We start from the raw sequence: 13,859 nt of genomic DNA, 5'->3' as shown, positions 1-13,859 counted from the left end.
CGGTGCAACAGCACATATCGCTTGACGGGTGAAAGGTTTGCTAACGAAAAACTTTAGCTAACAAACGCATCTTCTCTAGGCAATTTCAAGATGTGTAGCCTTAAAGACCCCCCTACCTAAATCCATATAACTTCCGATTGTCGCTGAGCCATCTGAAAGATCGTGTCTGTGAGGGATGTATCGGAATTCTTCCTGACCTGAAAACATACGACGACGTATTGCTGGCTAAAATGGCTCTGAGCACTATGGGACTCAACTGCTGAGGTCATTAGTCCCCTAGAACTTAGAACTAGTTAAACCTAACTAACCTAAGGACATCACAAACATCCATGCCCGAGGCAGGATTCGAACCTGCGACCGTAGTGGTCTCGCGGTTCCAGACTGCAGCGCCTATAACCGCACGGCCACTTCGGCCGGCTACGTATTGCTGATCACGCCGGATATTCTGCAAGCAGTTGTAGACCAGGCATTGTTATGGATGCAGCATGTTGCTTAGTCGGGAGACCATATAGAAAACATGATGTAACTTGTGACCATATCCTAGTATTCGTGCCAGAGCCACCGTTATATCATGTACTTGATCGTTCATCGCCTTTTCCTGCACCTATACCACATTGACTGGTTACAGTGCTATATTTTCACCTGGTGGCAGAAAGTGGATTTATTATTATTCAGCATACTTCGCGACCGTTCCGATTACTGAACATACCTACTTAGTGTCAGCGTCCTGTGATAAAAAAAAATATACAGCACGCAATTCTGCCGGCCGCGGTGGTCTAGCGGTTCTGGCGCTGCAGTCCGGAACCGCGGGGCTGCTACGGTCGCAGGTTCGAATCCTGCTTCGGGCATGGGTGTGTGTGATGTCCTTAGGTTAGTTAGGTTTAAGTAGTTCTAAGTCTAGGGGACTGATGACCTCAGAAGTTAAGTCCCATAGTATTTAGTGCCATTTGAACCATTTTGAAAACATTTCCCCGACCATAACACTCCCTTCTTGGGCATAGGCCTTTCTGCGATTGTTGCCCGGTGTTTGCTTCAGACGTTTTACGCCGTACAGGCCAACGGCCATCTGTCCTATAGAGCATGAAACGTGATTGATCTGAAAAGTCCACCAGTCGCCAGTTAGTAGACGTCCAGTTGCCGTTTTGGCGTGCAGATTCCAACCTTCGTCATCGATGGACAGTAGTCCAGCATGGGTGCATGAACCAGGTGACTGTTGTGGAGGCCCATATGTAGCAACGTTTGCTGAACGGTCATTGAGGAGACACTGTTGGTGGTCCCTTAGTTTATCTGGGCGGTCACTCGCTCAGTAGCTGCACGTCTCTTCGCCCGTATACATCTCCCCAGCCGTCGTCCACCCCCTGTCATCTATCGCCCACGGTGCAGCACCGTTACCTCGACGCCGGTTTCGGATAGCGCCGTTTCGCCATGCACGGAATACTTCAACTACGGTGACATGCGAACAGTTTACAGACTTGGCCGCTTCGGAAATGCTTCCACCCTTGGCCCGAAAGGCAACGATCACGCCCTTTTGGCCGTCAGATAAATCGCTCCGTTTCCGCATTATGATGATTGTACTGCTTTCCGCGTCCCCCGGCACGCTTAATGTACCCTCCACTACTATGCTGCCACCTGCCGTGGCATACACGTTGACGTCGAACATCGACGGTGGTCATATTAATGTGGCTGGACCATGTATTTTGTATCTGCTGTGAGCTGTTGAACCGACAAGTTTCATCGCTTATCGCTACAGAGTCTCACAACACGAACTTCAAACTTGACGAGCCGCGCGCGGTCTAGGACACCTACTCACGGTTCGCCCCCCCCTCCGTCGGGGTTCGAGCCCTCCTTCGGGCATTGCTGTGTATGTTGTCCTCTGCGAATTTAGTTTAAGTCGGATTAAGCAGCGTGTAAGCCTAGGGACCGATAACTTCAGCACTTTGGACCCATAGAAACTTACCAGAAATTTCCAAATTTTCAGACTTGGCGAGATTTCGTATCGAAATGATGAGTTAAAAATTACCCTCTTAGTCCAACAGTACCACGACAGTGGTATGGAGAATTGTGGAACCTTCGACAGACAATAGAAAAAACAACAGGACACCAAGTGTAAAAAATAAAATAAACGCTATATTTTAATTTCTCTTCGACTTGCGTATTTCCTTTTTAGAAAGATTAAGAACTGTGTCGATGAGGGAGGGCAGACTTTCGACATATTGTGACGATACTAGTTCCAGATATACTAATACGCGTTGTTAACAGGTCTCTAACATACACTAAGTGATCAATAGTATCCGGACACACCCAAAAACATACGTTTTTCATATTAGGTGGATTGTGCTATCACCTACTGCCACGTACTCCATATCAGCGACCTCAGAAGTCAAAATGGTTCAAATGGCTCTAAGCACTATGGAACTTACCATCTGAGGTCGTCGGTCCCCTAGACTTAGAACTACTTAAACCTAACTAACCTAACGACATCACACACATCCATGCCCGAGACAGGATTCGAACCACCACCGTAGCAGCAGCGCCGCTCCGGACTGAAGCGCCTAGAACCGCTCGCCCACAGCGGCCGGCCTGAGTAGTCAGTAGACATCGTGAGAGAGTAGAATAGGGTGCTCTGCGGAACTCACGTACTTCGAACGTGCTCAGATGATTGCGTGTCACTTGTGTCATAAGTCTGTAGGCGAGATTTCCCCACTTCTGAATACCCCTAGGTCCACTGTTTCCGATGTGATAGTGAAGTGGAAACGTGAAGGGACACGTGCAGCACAAAAGCGTACAGGCCGAACTCGTCTGTTGACTGACAGAGACCGCTCAGAGCTGAAGAGGGTCGTAATGTGTAATAGGCAGACATCTATCCAGACCATCACACAGGAATTCCAAATTGCATCAGGATCCACTGCAAGTACTACGACAGTTAGGCGGGAGGTGAGAAAACTTGGATTTCATGGTCGAGCGGCTGCTCATAAGCCACACAACACGCCGGTAAATGTCAAACGACGCCTCGCTTGGTGTAAGGAGCGTAAACATTGGACGATTGAACAGTGGAAAAACGTTGTATGGAGCGACGAATCACGGTTCACAATGTGGCGATCCGATGGCAGCGTGTGGGTATGGCGATTTCCCGGTGAGCGTCATCTGCCAGCGTGTGTAGTGCCAACAGTAAAATTCGGAGGCGGTGGTGTTGTGGTGTGGTCGTGTTTTTCGTGGAGGGGGTTGTATCCTTTGTTGTTCTGCGTGGCACTATCACAGTACAGGCCTACATTGATGTTTTAAGCACTTTCTTCCTTCCCACTGTTGAAGAGCAATTCGGGGATGGCGGTTGCATCCTTCAACACGATCGGGCACTTGTTCATAAGGCACGACGTGTGGCGGAGTGGTTACACGACAGTAACATCCCTGTAATGGATGTGGCCTGCACAGAGTCCTGACCTGAATCCTATAGAACACCTTTGGGATGTTTTGCAACTCCGACTTCGTGCCAGGCCTCACCGACCAACATCGATACCTCTCCTCAGTCCAGCCCTCCGTGAAGAAAGGGCTGCCATTCCTCACGAAACCTTCCGGCACCTGACTGAAAGTATGCCTGCGAGAGTGGAAGCTGTCATCAAGGCCAAGTGTGGGCCAACACTATATTGAGTTCCAGCATTACCAATAGAGGGTGCCACGAACTTGTACGTCATTTTCAACCTGGTGTCCGGATAAAATGGTTCAAATGGCTCTGAGCACTATGGGACTCAACTGCTGTGGTCATCAGTCCCCTAGAACTTAGAACTACTTAAACCTAACTAACCTAAGGACATCACACACATCCATGCTCGAGGCAGGATACGAACCTGCGACCGTAGCAGTCGCACGGTTCCGGACTGCGCGCCTAGGACCGCGAGACCACCGCGGCCGGCAGGTGTCCGGATACTTTTGATGACTTAGTGTATGTGACTGGTAATTACATACTCTACGGCGCGGCGGAAATTTTCAGCGTCGACCAACCGACTTCTCATGCTCTACCAGTGGTGCCATTTGGAGAGCTACGGGATCAGCACATCACTCTTCCAGCCATCGTCATCTTTGCAGATGTAGGAGACGTTATTTGTGATTCACAGTATCGAATTTTATGAGGGCAGAAAAAAATTCATGAATTAAAAGTTTTCTAAAAAGGCAAGCTTTGTCAGTTTTGTTATATCTCTGAAACATAGATTCAAATCAGAAATAAAAAGCAACTATTATTGACTTAATTATTATGATTGAAAACCATGCTGAAATCTCGTGGATTCGTAATTTCGTCTGAGTACCACTATCTTGCAGAATCTGGCGCACAGACTGAAGCTACGAAACCTTGCTGAAGATATATATAAAAAGCCCTGGCCACTAGACACGCGAAGAGTTTAGCATAATTTGCTTCAGCTTGTTATGTCGGGTACGCCATGAGAACGTTTAATTACTGTGCTCTTCACAGTGCAGCTAGATCGTACAACGGAAGTGTAAGAGGATTTTCGTTCGCGTGCGTGCGTCGCTCGTTCAGCGGCGCCCTACTGCAGTTTCCAGTGCAAACGGTATCTGGATCCTGGACGATGTCACTGCTAATGTAGTAGTTCGCCGGTTTACTACCTCTGAATGTTCGTGCATGTTGTTTCAAGTTTAGAATGAACACAGTGCGTCCGCACTGAAGTTGGCATCGTTAGGGAGTGCTGCAGTTGCAGACCGCCGTAACGACCGGGTTCACTGCGTACAGTACACGCGAATGCAACGTTGCAGAGGGACCGTGAGCTTGTTTCCTACGGCAGCCGGGTGCTATTATTCTGCTGTAGTTCATTACTGTGTCCTACCGTCACGCTTCCAAAAGCGGACAAATAGTGAACTGACTGCGAAACAAAACATTCGGGTATGTGACAGTGCGCACGCTATAATATGTGATAGAATAAACACCCCTTAGTCATGCATCTGTCTATTTCGAGACTCGTCGCCGCATCTAATGATCGTTCGGTGGTACGGAACTGCTTCGTAACAGATCAACGGGGATTTTGCTATTTTGATTCCAGGTTTTGAAATACATTTCTAAATTTCATGACGAACACAGTCATCAGCATATGGATCTTAGCGACTAGTTACATATCATACATAAATGAACCGCCAGTTTAAATAACAATTGGCGTTCGTCACTCACAGTGGATGTAATGAATATGTAGCTTCCACTGTATCTTCATCCTGACTGCGTCCCACTTCGTCATCTTGAATTTTTCCGCCTCTTATATACCCCCCCCCCCCCCCCCCCCCCCCCGCCGAGCGAGGTGGCGCAGTGGTTAGCACACTGGACTCGAATTCGGGAGGACGATGGTTCAATCCCGCGTCCGGCCATCCTGATTTAGGTTTTCCGTGATTTCCCTAAATCGCTCCAGGCAAATGCTGGGATGGTTCCTCTGAAGGGGCACGGTCGACTTCCTTCCCTGTCCTTCCCTAATCCGAAGAGACCGATGACCTCGCTGTTTGGTCTCTCCCCCAAAAAACCAACCAACCAACCCCCCCCCCCCCCCCCCCCACACACACACACGTATATATACTACAGGTCAAGAGCTTTCAATCACCTATCACAACCATTGATTCATGGTTCAAAAGGGATTCCGTTTTATTTTGAGTATTCTGACGTATCCCCATCCTGACAAAAAATAAGAGTAAACATAAAGACTAACCGCCTCTGTTATTGCACTGAAGCACCAAAGAAGCTTGTATAGGCATGCGTATTCAAATCCAGAGATATGTAAACAGGCAGAATACGGCGCTACGGTTGGCTACGCCTATATAACACATCAAGGGTCCGGCGCAGTTGTTAGATCCGTTACTGCTGCTGCAACGGCAGGTTATCAAGATTTAAGTTACTTTGAATGTGCTGTTATGGTCGGCGCACGAGCGATGAGACGCAACATCTCCGAGGTAGCGATTAAGTGGGGATCTGTGCCACCATTTGACGAGTATCAGGAATCCGGTAAAACATTAAATCTCCGACATCGCTGCGGCGGGAAAAAGATCCTTCAAGAGCGGGACCAGCGACGACTGAAAAGAATCGTGAATCGTTCAACATGACAGAAGTACAATCCTTCCGCAAATTGCTGCAGATTTCAATCCTAGACCATCAACAAGTGTCAGTGTGCGAACCATTCAAAAAAACATCATCGATATGGGCTTTCGTAGCCGAAGGCTCACTCGTGTACCCTTGATGACTGCATGGCTCAAAGCTTTACGCCTCGCCTGGGCCCGTCAACACAGACATTGGACTGTTGATGAATGCAAATATGTTGCCTGGTCGGACGAGTCTCATTTCAAATTGCATCGAGCGGATGGACGTGTACGGGTGTGGAGACAACCACATGAATCCGTGGACCCTGCATGTCAGCAGGGGACTGTTCAAGCTGACGCAGACACTGTAATGGCGTGGGTGAGTGCAGTTGGAGTGACATGGGACCCCTGATATGTCTAGATACGATTCTTAACGGGTGACACGTACGTAAGCATCCTGGCTCATCACCTGCATCCAGTCGTGTAGAAATTTGACCAAAATGGTGTCTTTCGGTCCCAAAACACAGACCATGATTTTTTTGGCCCGTAGTTGTGGTTTTAAACTATTTGGCAGATGGGGAATTGGCGTGGCGACTGTCTTTTTATCTCAGGCGTGTAACAAGCCTCTCATGTTTCATCTCCAGTCATAATAGAGATCAGAAAATCCTCTCCTTCCAATTAAAGTCACTAAAGAAACTCGCAGGCGTTATTGACCACACTCTGTCAACTGTTTCGGGACCCATCCTGCACCCAGTTTTCTGTATCTCAGTGTTTCTATAAGTGGCCCTAAAAAGAGCTCTCGAGAGTTGTGGAACGGCGACATGTATGTAATGGTAAAAACACTACAACGTACAGGTAGCTTCCATGTAACGTGAAAGCTGCGACACAAAATTCGAAACAATTTTCCTTCGTGCAAAGTAGTCATAATTTTTCTGCTTATCTGCCGAACTATTGAAGTAACAACGCCTTTCTCAAACAAACTTCCTGAAAGCTACTTAAAATCGCACGTCTGTATTCTTCAAGCAACCGTGCAGTGCGGACATTTCATAGTGTTCTATGTTCTCTGCTCCCTATTTCATTCCCTTCCCGTATCAAACACGAGCAAAAAAACCAACTGTCGGATGTTCTTGTTATACAGTTTGTATCAGAGTCTTTGCGACAAACCTCTAGAGGTGATACATCACGTCATGGGGAAAAAACTTTGCTGGAGACAAAATTTTCGCTAAGTGCGTCCTTTAGTATTCGCCGGCCCTGACACGAAGAAATTTCACCGAACTAGCAGAATCTACTAATCAGGTGTGCTGCGTACTGCGTACCCCAGTAAACTGGTATAGTGATTTTCAAACAGAAAACCTGAAGTATCTGTAAGAGGAAAAAAGATATTTCAGAAGCGCCCTTTCTCAGGGGCAGATGACTGGATTATAGGTGACAGATAAGATATAAATACTCTGTTTAGTGCCTACACCTGCTGCCTCTCAGAGACATAACCAGTAACAAAAGACGCCAAGCGTCGCCGGGAAATATCAGCGAACATTTTGTCTCTAACAAAAGTTGTTCCCCATAACATGATATCTCGCACCTAGACGTCTGACGCAAAGACTCTGAAATACCCTATAGATTCGAATTTCTCTCATCTTTTCGCTATAGGAGCTGTACATGGGAACACGTAATGTGTTTCTTCACTCCTCTCTGAATGCGAATTTTCGGAGTTGTAACCCTTTGACTACCAATGGGACTTTTGTATCGGAGAACCAATTGGAATTTGTTGTACGTTATTGCTATGTATCAGTGCTGGTAAAGGGAAACCTACTAAAGGTTAGCAGAATACTTATAATTATAGATCGTACCTGTTGGTTGTGCTGTCCTTAAGTTTCATTTTTACCCCTCGTTAATGTAGTGTCACATCGAATTTAGTTTGCATCAGCAGATAGGCAACCCATTTACCAGATTCGCAAAGTGGGTTGCCTTCGAGCCTTCCCGGACATATCGTGTCAACGACATGCATCCACGAGTTGACGCTTGCCTCCACACAAACGAAGCCCATATCCAACACTGTAGAGAGAGTTAAATACTTGGAGAGATGTTCTGTCCACCGATGTGTGTCTGTTACCAGCATGCCTCGCAGATTTTGCGCAGTCATCCTCTGAAACCCTGCAATCCTGTATGTCCTACCCCCTCCCAACCCCACTGAAAAACGAAACGGTGGGAAATATTCTTTTCGTATTATTACTGTTGACTAAGACTTTAATTGAAATAACCTTTATTAACGTTTTTGAAATAAAATTGGTAGTCAAAGAAATCAGTGTGGGTTACGGCTTTGCCGGCCAAAGTGGCCGTGCGGTTCTAGGCGCTACAGTCTGGAACCGAGCGACCGCTACGGTCGCAGGGTCGAATCCTGCTTCGGGCATGGATGTGTGTGATGTCCTTAGGTTAGTTAGGTTTAATTAGTTCTAAGTTCTAGGCAACTGGTGACCTCAGAACATAAGTCGCATAGTGCTCAGAGCCATTTGAACCATTTGGTTACGGCTTTACTATCTGGGGCCACAGGCTCAGGTTGGTCTACGGGTTGGTTAGACCAAGCATAGCGGTACGGAGAGTGCAATGGAATATTATTATAAGATCAGTAGGGGCCTTTGGAACAACGCGTACCGATGGCCTGTGCGTAATTATGGGGCTGTGTTCGGTAGATTTGATCATTAGGCAAAGGACTGCCATTTATTGGCTTAAAAGGAATAAGTATGGGCGAGTGGAACAGAAAAGGGGAGGAATTGCCAAAACGTAAAATATATCAAACAGCTAGTCTATGAAGTTTGGCAAAGGGAACGGGAACTCTCAGGGAAAGCACATCGGATATCTCATTTTTTATCCTTAATAAGAGAACTCGCGTACTAGTGCATCTTTCGTCCAGCCATGGTCCCTGTCCGGTGTACTTTCACCGGGTAGGGAAGAGGCCTAGACAGTCCTCTGAATGTGGAGTTGAGATGGGCACACCAGAACATGTTACTTTTATTGTCCAGTTTACGCACGAGTTGTCTCTGATGAGAGGCAAAATCATACTACTAACAATGTAGATGAAATACTACGTGATGTATATTTAACGAGACTTCTGTCATTGTTAGCAAAAAAAAAAAAATATCGTCCCATGTTCAGCTTCTCTATAGGAGACAAATGCTGCACCTGGGCGATATGTAGGGGAGAAAAGCCGTGTGTGCAGTGAGTCATATACTGACAGCAAACAAACGCCTGATCTCACCCTCACAGGCTGGTCTTTACAGCCCTAGCAAAGGAGCTAAGCTGGCTTAGAGTATAGAAGGAAGGAAGACGGCAAAGAGGGTAGCGTCTGGAAGATTCCTCCCACCTAGCCAGAGTTAGGTTTAGGGAAATTCAATAGTTAAGGTTCTTAGTTAAGATTTTGCCTCTCATCGTTGAAAACAATTTATTATTATATTCCTTTAAGTTGTGCTCCAACGGAGGAGTATTAAAATAGAGCATCACCACTTATCTAGTTAATAAGATTAATTTGTGTTGATAATTAAAATATTCAGATAGTAATAAAAAGCCAGTGGTTTCGCTAATAGTAGACCCCGTACACTTCCCTGCAGTGAGGGACGTATATTGCCCCTCCCTCTCTTCGGGGAGCTTGTTAAGAGGCAGTGACTTGTATCTAACAAATAAATCGTAATTGTAACAGTGTACTTGAAGCCACTGCAGAAGAATATATTGTTATTTCTATTATTTAACAGTTGTAACGTCTGCTCTTTGTAGTCTAGATAGCAGACCACAATGTAATAGCAGAATAAATAAAAAAAAGTATACAAAAATCAAAGGGGGTAAGAGATTCATAATGGCTCTCTGAACTTCTGCTTGTTCTGGAAAACAGTTAGCTCACAACACATGTAATGAACGTTTGTTCACCAAACACCACGTAGGACCAACAGCATCTGAAGATAGCCGTTTTAGGGTGAAATTGGTTACGATGGCGTAATAGAATATGATTGGGCTTGAAATTATGGTCCATAATAACTCGATCAGTGAATTCCAGTAATAATGTCTTTATTGTAGCATATCACGTTGGAGGTCGTTTAGCATTTCTCCGACGTTCGCACAGACTAAACAAAAATGTGATGTTTCCACAACGAAATTTTAAATCTTCAGCGGAGTGTGCGCTATTCAGAAACTTGCTGGCTGGTTAAAACTGTTCGCCGGACCGAGACTCGAATTCGGGACCTCTGCAGCTGCCGGCGAAAAGCAAAGGTCCTGAATTGGAGCCTCGATCCGGCACACAGTTTTAATCTGCCAGGAAGTTCAAAAAATCTGATGGATTACTCATTGCTTCACTAAATTCTACTGTCCCAACCTCTCTCCGTTCTACGCTATCTCCTCCTCCCCCTCCCCCATTAGTCTGGCACGGGTGAGTGTTAAGACAGAAACTGTCAGCAAGATATTCTGTATGCGCTTGCTTTGAGAATGAATCAAATATCTTTCAGGGTGCTTCCAATCAATCTACGTCGGGCAATTAGATTGAAACGATCTTTCTTCCTGAGACAGCACAAGATGGCGGATGCTAGTAGTTACGTAGGGGTTTTGACCTGTTCCAGTGGTTGGTCGCCTTCTGTTAGCCTCAAAATATCAGCTCCTCATTCACATCACGAACAATAGACGTTCCATGTTTTAAACAACGAGGGCTGTATCCGTGACTCTCCGTGTCGACAATTCATTGACTCTCAATAGGCTTCCTCGTCAGGTGTAGTTCTGTGTTACAGTGAAAAATGTTGAGCCGCATTGTTGTGTGTATGGAACGCTAAACAGTAGGTGTGCGGTAAATTATATGTAAATCGTGAACTTGAAACGCGGGGCATCAACTCAGTTGGGACCGGTGCTGTTAAAGCTCCGTGGTTTGTCAACTCAGTCCATTAAGTTGATGAGTGCTTCTTTTTTCTGTGCCCCCAATCTGCGGGTAATGCCTACGTGATTGGAGAGGAATACGGAAGGCAGCCGAGCTGCGGCACGATCTGCTATTAGCCCGTTAACCGGCGCGGCGTGTCCGACGCCCACGAGAATCGCCGTAGCCGTCACTCTTTAACTGCCTGCCCTGGCTGCAGGGTCGTTCGACATCGCTCAAGGCCAGCTTGAGAGGCGGCCGCTTAAACGCCCGGCTCCAGTCTGCTCCAGTCGGCTTCTAACGAATGCTGGAAACGTGCAGCAGCAGTCGCGCCGCGCCACCAGAGCAGCGATGCGTATCTCCGTTGGGTGCTCAACTTGCAAATGAGGACCCCCTGGGTTAACTGAGCGACGTCACACGAGGGCGCGCTCGTACAGGTCGCGTCGGCCCAGGAGGAAAATTTTCATCGTCCCCCGACATCGTTATCGAACATGGATTTTTTTTTCTCTTTTCAAGGTCCGATCGGCCGCCAAATGGAAACCACAGTGAAAATCGAAAATCTTTTATTTGCAAAATTTAGCTACTCCTTCAAGCTACACTACTGGCCATTAAAATTGCTACACCAAGAAGAAATGCAGATGATAAACGGGTATTCATTGGACAAATATATTATAATAGAACTGACATATGATTACATTTTCACCCAATTTGGGTGCATAGCTCAAGAGAAATCAGTACCCAGAACTACCACCTCGCCGGCCGGTGTGGCCGAGCGGTTCTAAGCGCTTCACTCTGGAACCGCGCGAACCGCTACGGTTGCAGGTTCGAATCCTGCCTCGGGCATGGATGTGTTTGATGTCCTTAGGTTAGTTAGGTTTAAGTAGTTCTAAGTTCTAGGGGACTGATGACCTCAGATGTTAAGTCCCATAGTGCTCAGAGCCAACTACCACCTCACGCCGTAATAACGGCCTTGATACGCCTGGGTATTGAGTCAAACAGAGCTTTGATGGCTTGTACAGGCACAGCTGCCCATGCAGCTTCAACACCATACCACAGTTCATCAAGAGTAGTGAATGGAGTATTGTGACGAGCCAGTTGCTCGGCCTCCATTGACCAGACGTTTTCAGTTGGTGAGAGATCTGGAGAATGTGCTGGTCAGGGCAGCAGGCGAACATTTTCTGTATCCAGAAAGGCCCGTACAGGACCTGCAACATGCGGTCGTGCATTATCCTGCTGAAATGTAGGGTTTCGCAGGGATCGAATGAAGGGTAGAGCCACGGGTCGTAACACATCTGAAATGTAACGTCCACTGTTCGAAGTGCCGTCAATGCGAACAAGAGGTGACCGGGTCGTGTAACCAATGGCACCTCATACCATCACGCCGGGTGACACGCCAGTATGGCGATGACGAATACACGCTTCCAATGTGCGTTCACCGCGATGGCACCAAACACGGATGCAACCATCGTGATGCTGTAAGCAGAACCTGGATTCATCCGAAAAATGTCGTTTTGCCATTCGTGCACCCAGGTTCGTCATTGAGTACACCATCTCTGGCGCTCCTGTCTGTGATGCAGCGTCAAGGGTAACCGCAGCTACGGTCTCCGAACTGATAGTCCATGCTGCTGTTAACGTTGTCGAGCTGTTCGTGGAATTGGTTGTTGTCTTGCAAACGCCCCTATCTGTTGACTCAGGGATCGAGACGTGGCTGCACGATCCGTTACAGCCATGCGGATAAGATGCCTGTCATCTCGACTGCTAGTGATTCGAGGCCGTTGGGATCCAGCACGACGTTCCGTATTACCCTCCTGGACCCACCGATTACATATTCTGCTAACAGTCATTGGATCTCGACCAACGCGAGCAGCAATGTCGCTATCGCGATAGGCTACAATCCGACCTTTATCAAAGTCGGAAACGTGATGGTACGCATTCTCCTCCTTACACGAGGCATCACAATAACGTTTCAGCAGGCAACGTCGGTTAACTGCTGTTCGTGTTTGAAAAATCGGTTGGTAACTTTCCTCATGTCAGCACGTTGTAGGTGTCGCCACCGGCGCCAACCTTGTGTGAATGCTCTGAAAAGCTAATCATTTTCGAATCAAGCATCTTCTTCCTGTCGGTTAAATTTCGCGTTTGCAGCACGTCATCTTCGTGGTGTAGCAATTTTAATGGCCAGTAGTGTACGTCTCTCCATAGTCGCCGCTCCGATTAGACATTAGTCATAGCTTGGCACCAGCTTTGCGATAACCTCGTCATAGACGGCAGCCGCCTGTACTTCCGCCAATTCTCTACGCTGGGCGACAGCCCGGTAATAAATCCGGGTTGTATAGCGGGTGACCAAACACTTCCCATGGTAAACGCTACTGTGCGCGGCCGAGCACTGTTCTGAAGAAGGAGACAGCTTGTTGAAATCATCCCTCTTTGATTTTTCTGAATTGCCCCTCGTAGATGATTTTCTCGCCAACGGCCGAACCGCAGTGCTAACACCGGTTGCCGTCAGATTACCGAAGTCAAGCGCTGTCGGGCTGGGCTAGCACTTGGATGAGTGACGTCCGGTCCGTCGAGCTCTGTTGACAAGCGGGGTGCACTCAGCCCGTGTGAGGCAAACTCACAAGCTACTTGACTGAGAAGTAGCGGCTCCCGTGTCGTAAACTGACGTACGGCCGGGACAGTGGTGTACTGACCACATGCCCCTCCATATCCGCATCCGGTGACGCCTGTGAGCTGAGGATGACACGGCGGTCGGTCGGTACCGTTGGGCCTCCATGGGCTGTTAGGACGCAGTTTAGTTTCAGTTTTTAGACGATTTTCTCGAATCGCCTGATCCACACGTTGAACGAGATCACCGGCTGACACTCGCTTCCTTTCCCGACTGCCTGCATGATGAACGTCTGTATGCCCTGCTTCAAAGTTCCTG

At 47.4% G+C, this 13,859-nt stretch overlaps 1 protein-coding gene across 1 annotated transcript in view; it reads left to right on the top strand.

Moving 5' to 3' along the window:
• The window catches only part of LOC126470940 (uncharacterized), a 520,283-nt gene that overhangs the window by 403,492 nt on the left and 102,932 nt on the right, over window positions 1-13,859 (top strand). The window lies entirely within an intron of this gene.

Source organism: Schistocerca serialis, chromosome 1 (genome assembly GCF_023864345.2).
Source record: "Schistocerca serialis cubense isolate TAMUIC-IGC-003099 chromosome 1, iqSchSeri2.2, whole genome shotgun sequence".
In the NCBI taxonomy this organism is placed as follows: Eukaryota; Metazoa; Arthropoda; class Insecta; order Orthoptera; family Acrididae; genus Schistocerca; species Schistocerca serialis.
This window is presented reverse-complemented; position numbering and strand designations above follow the sequence as displayed.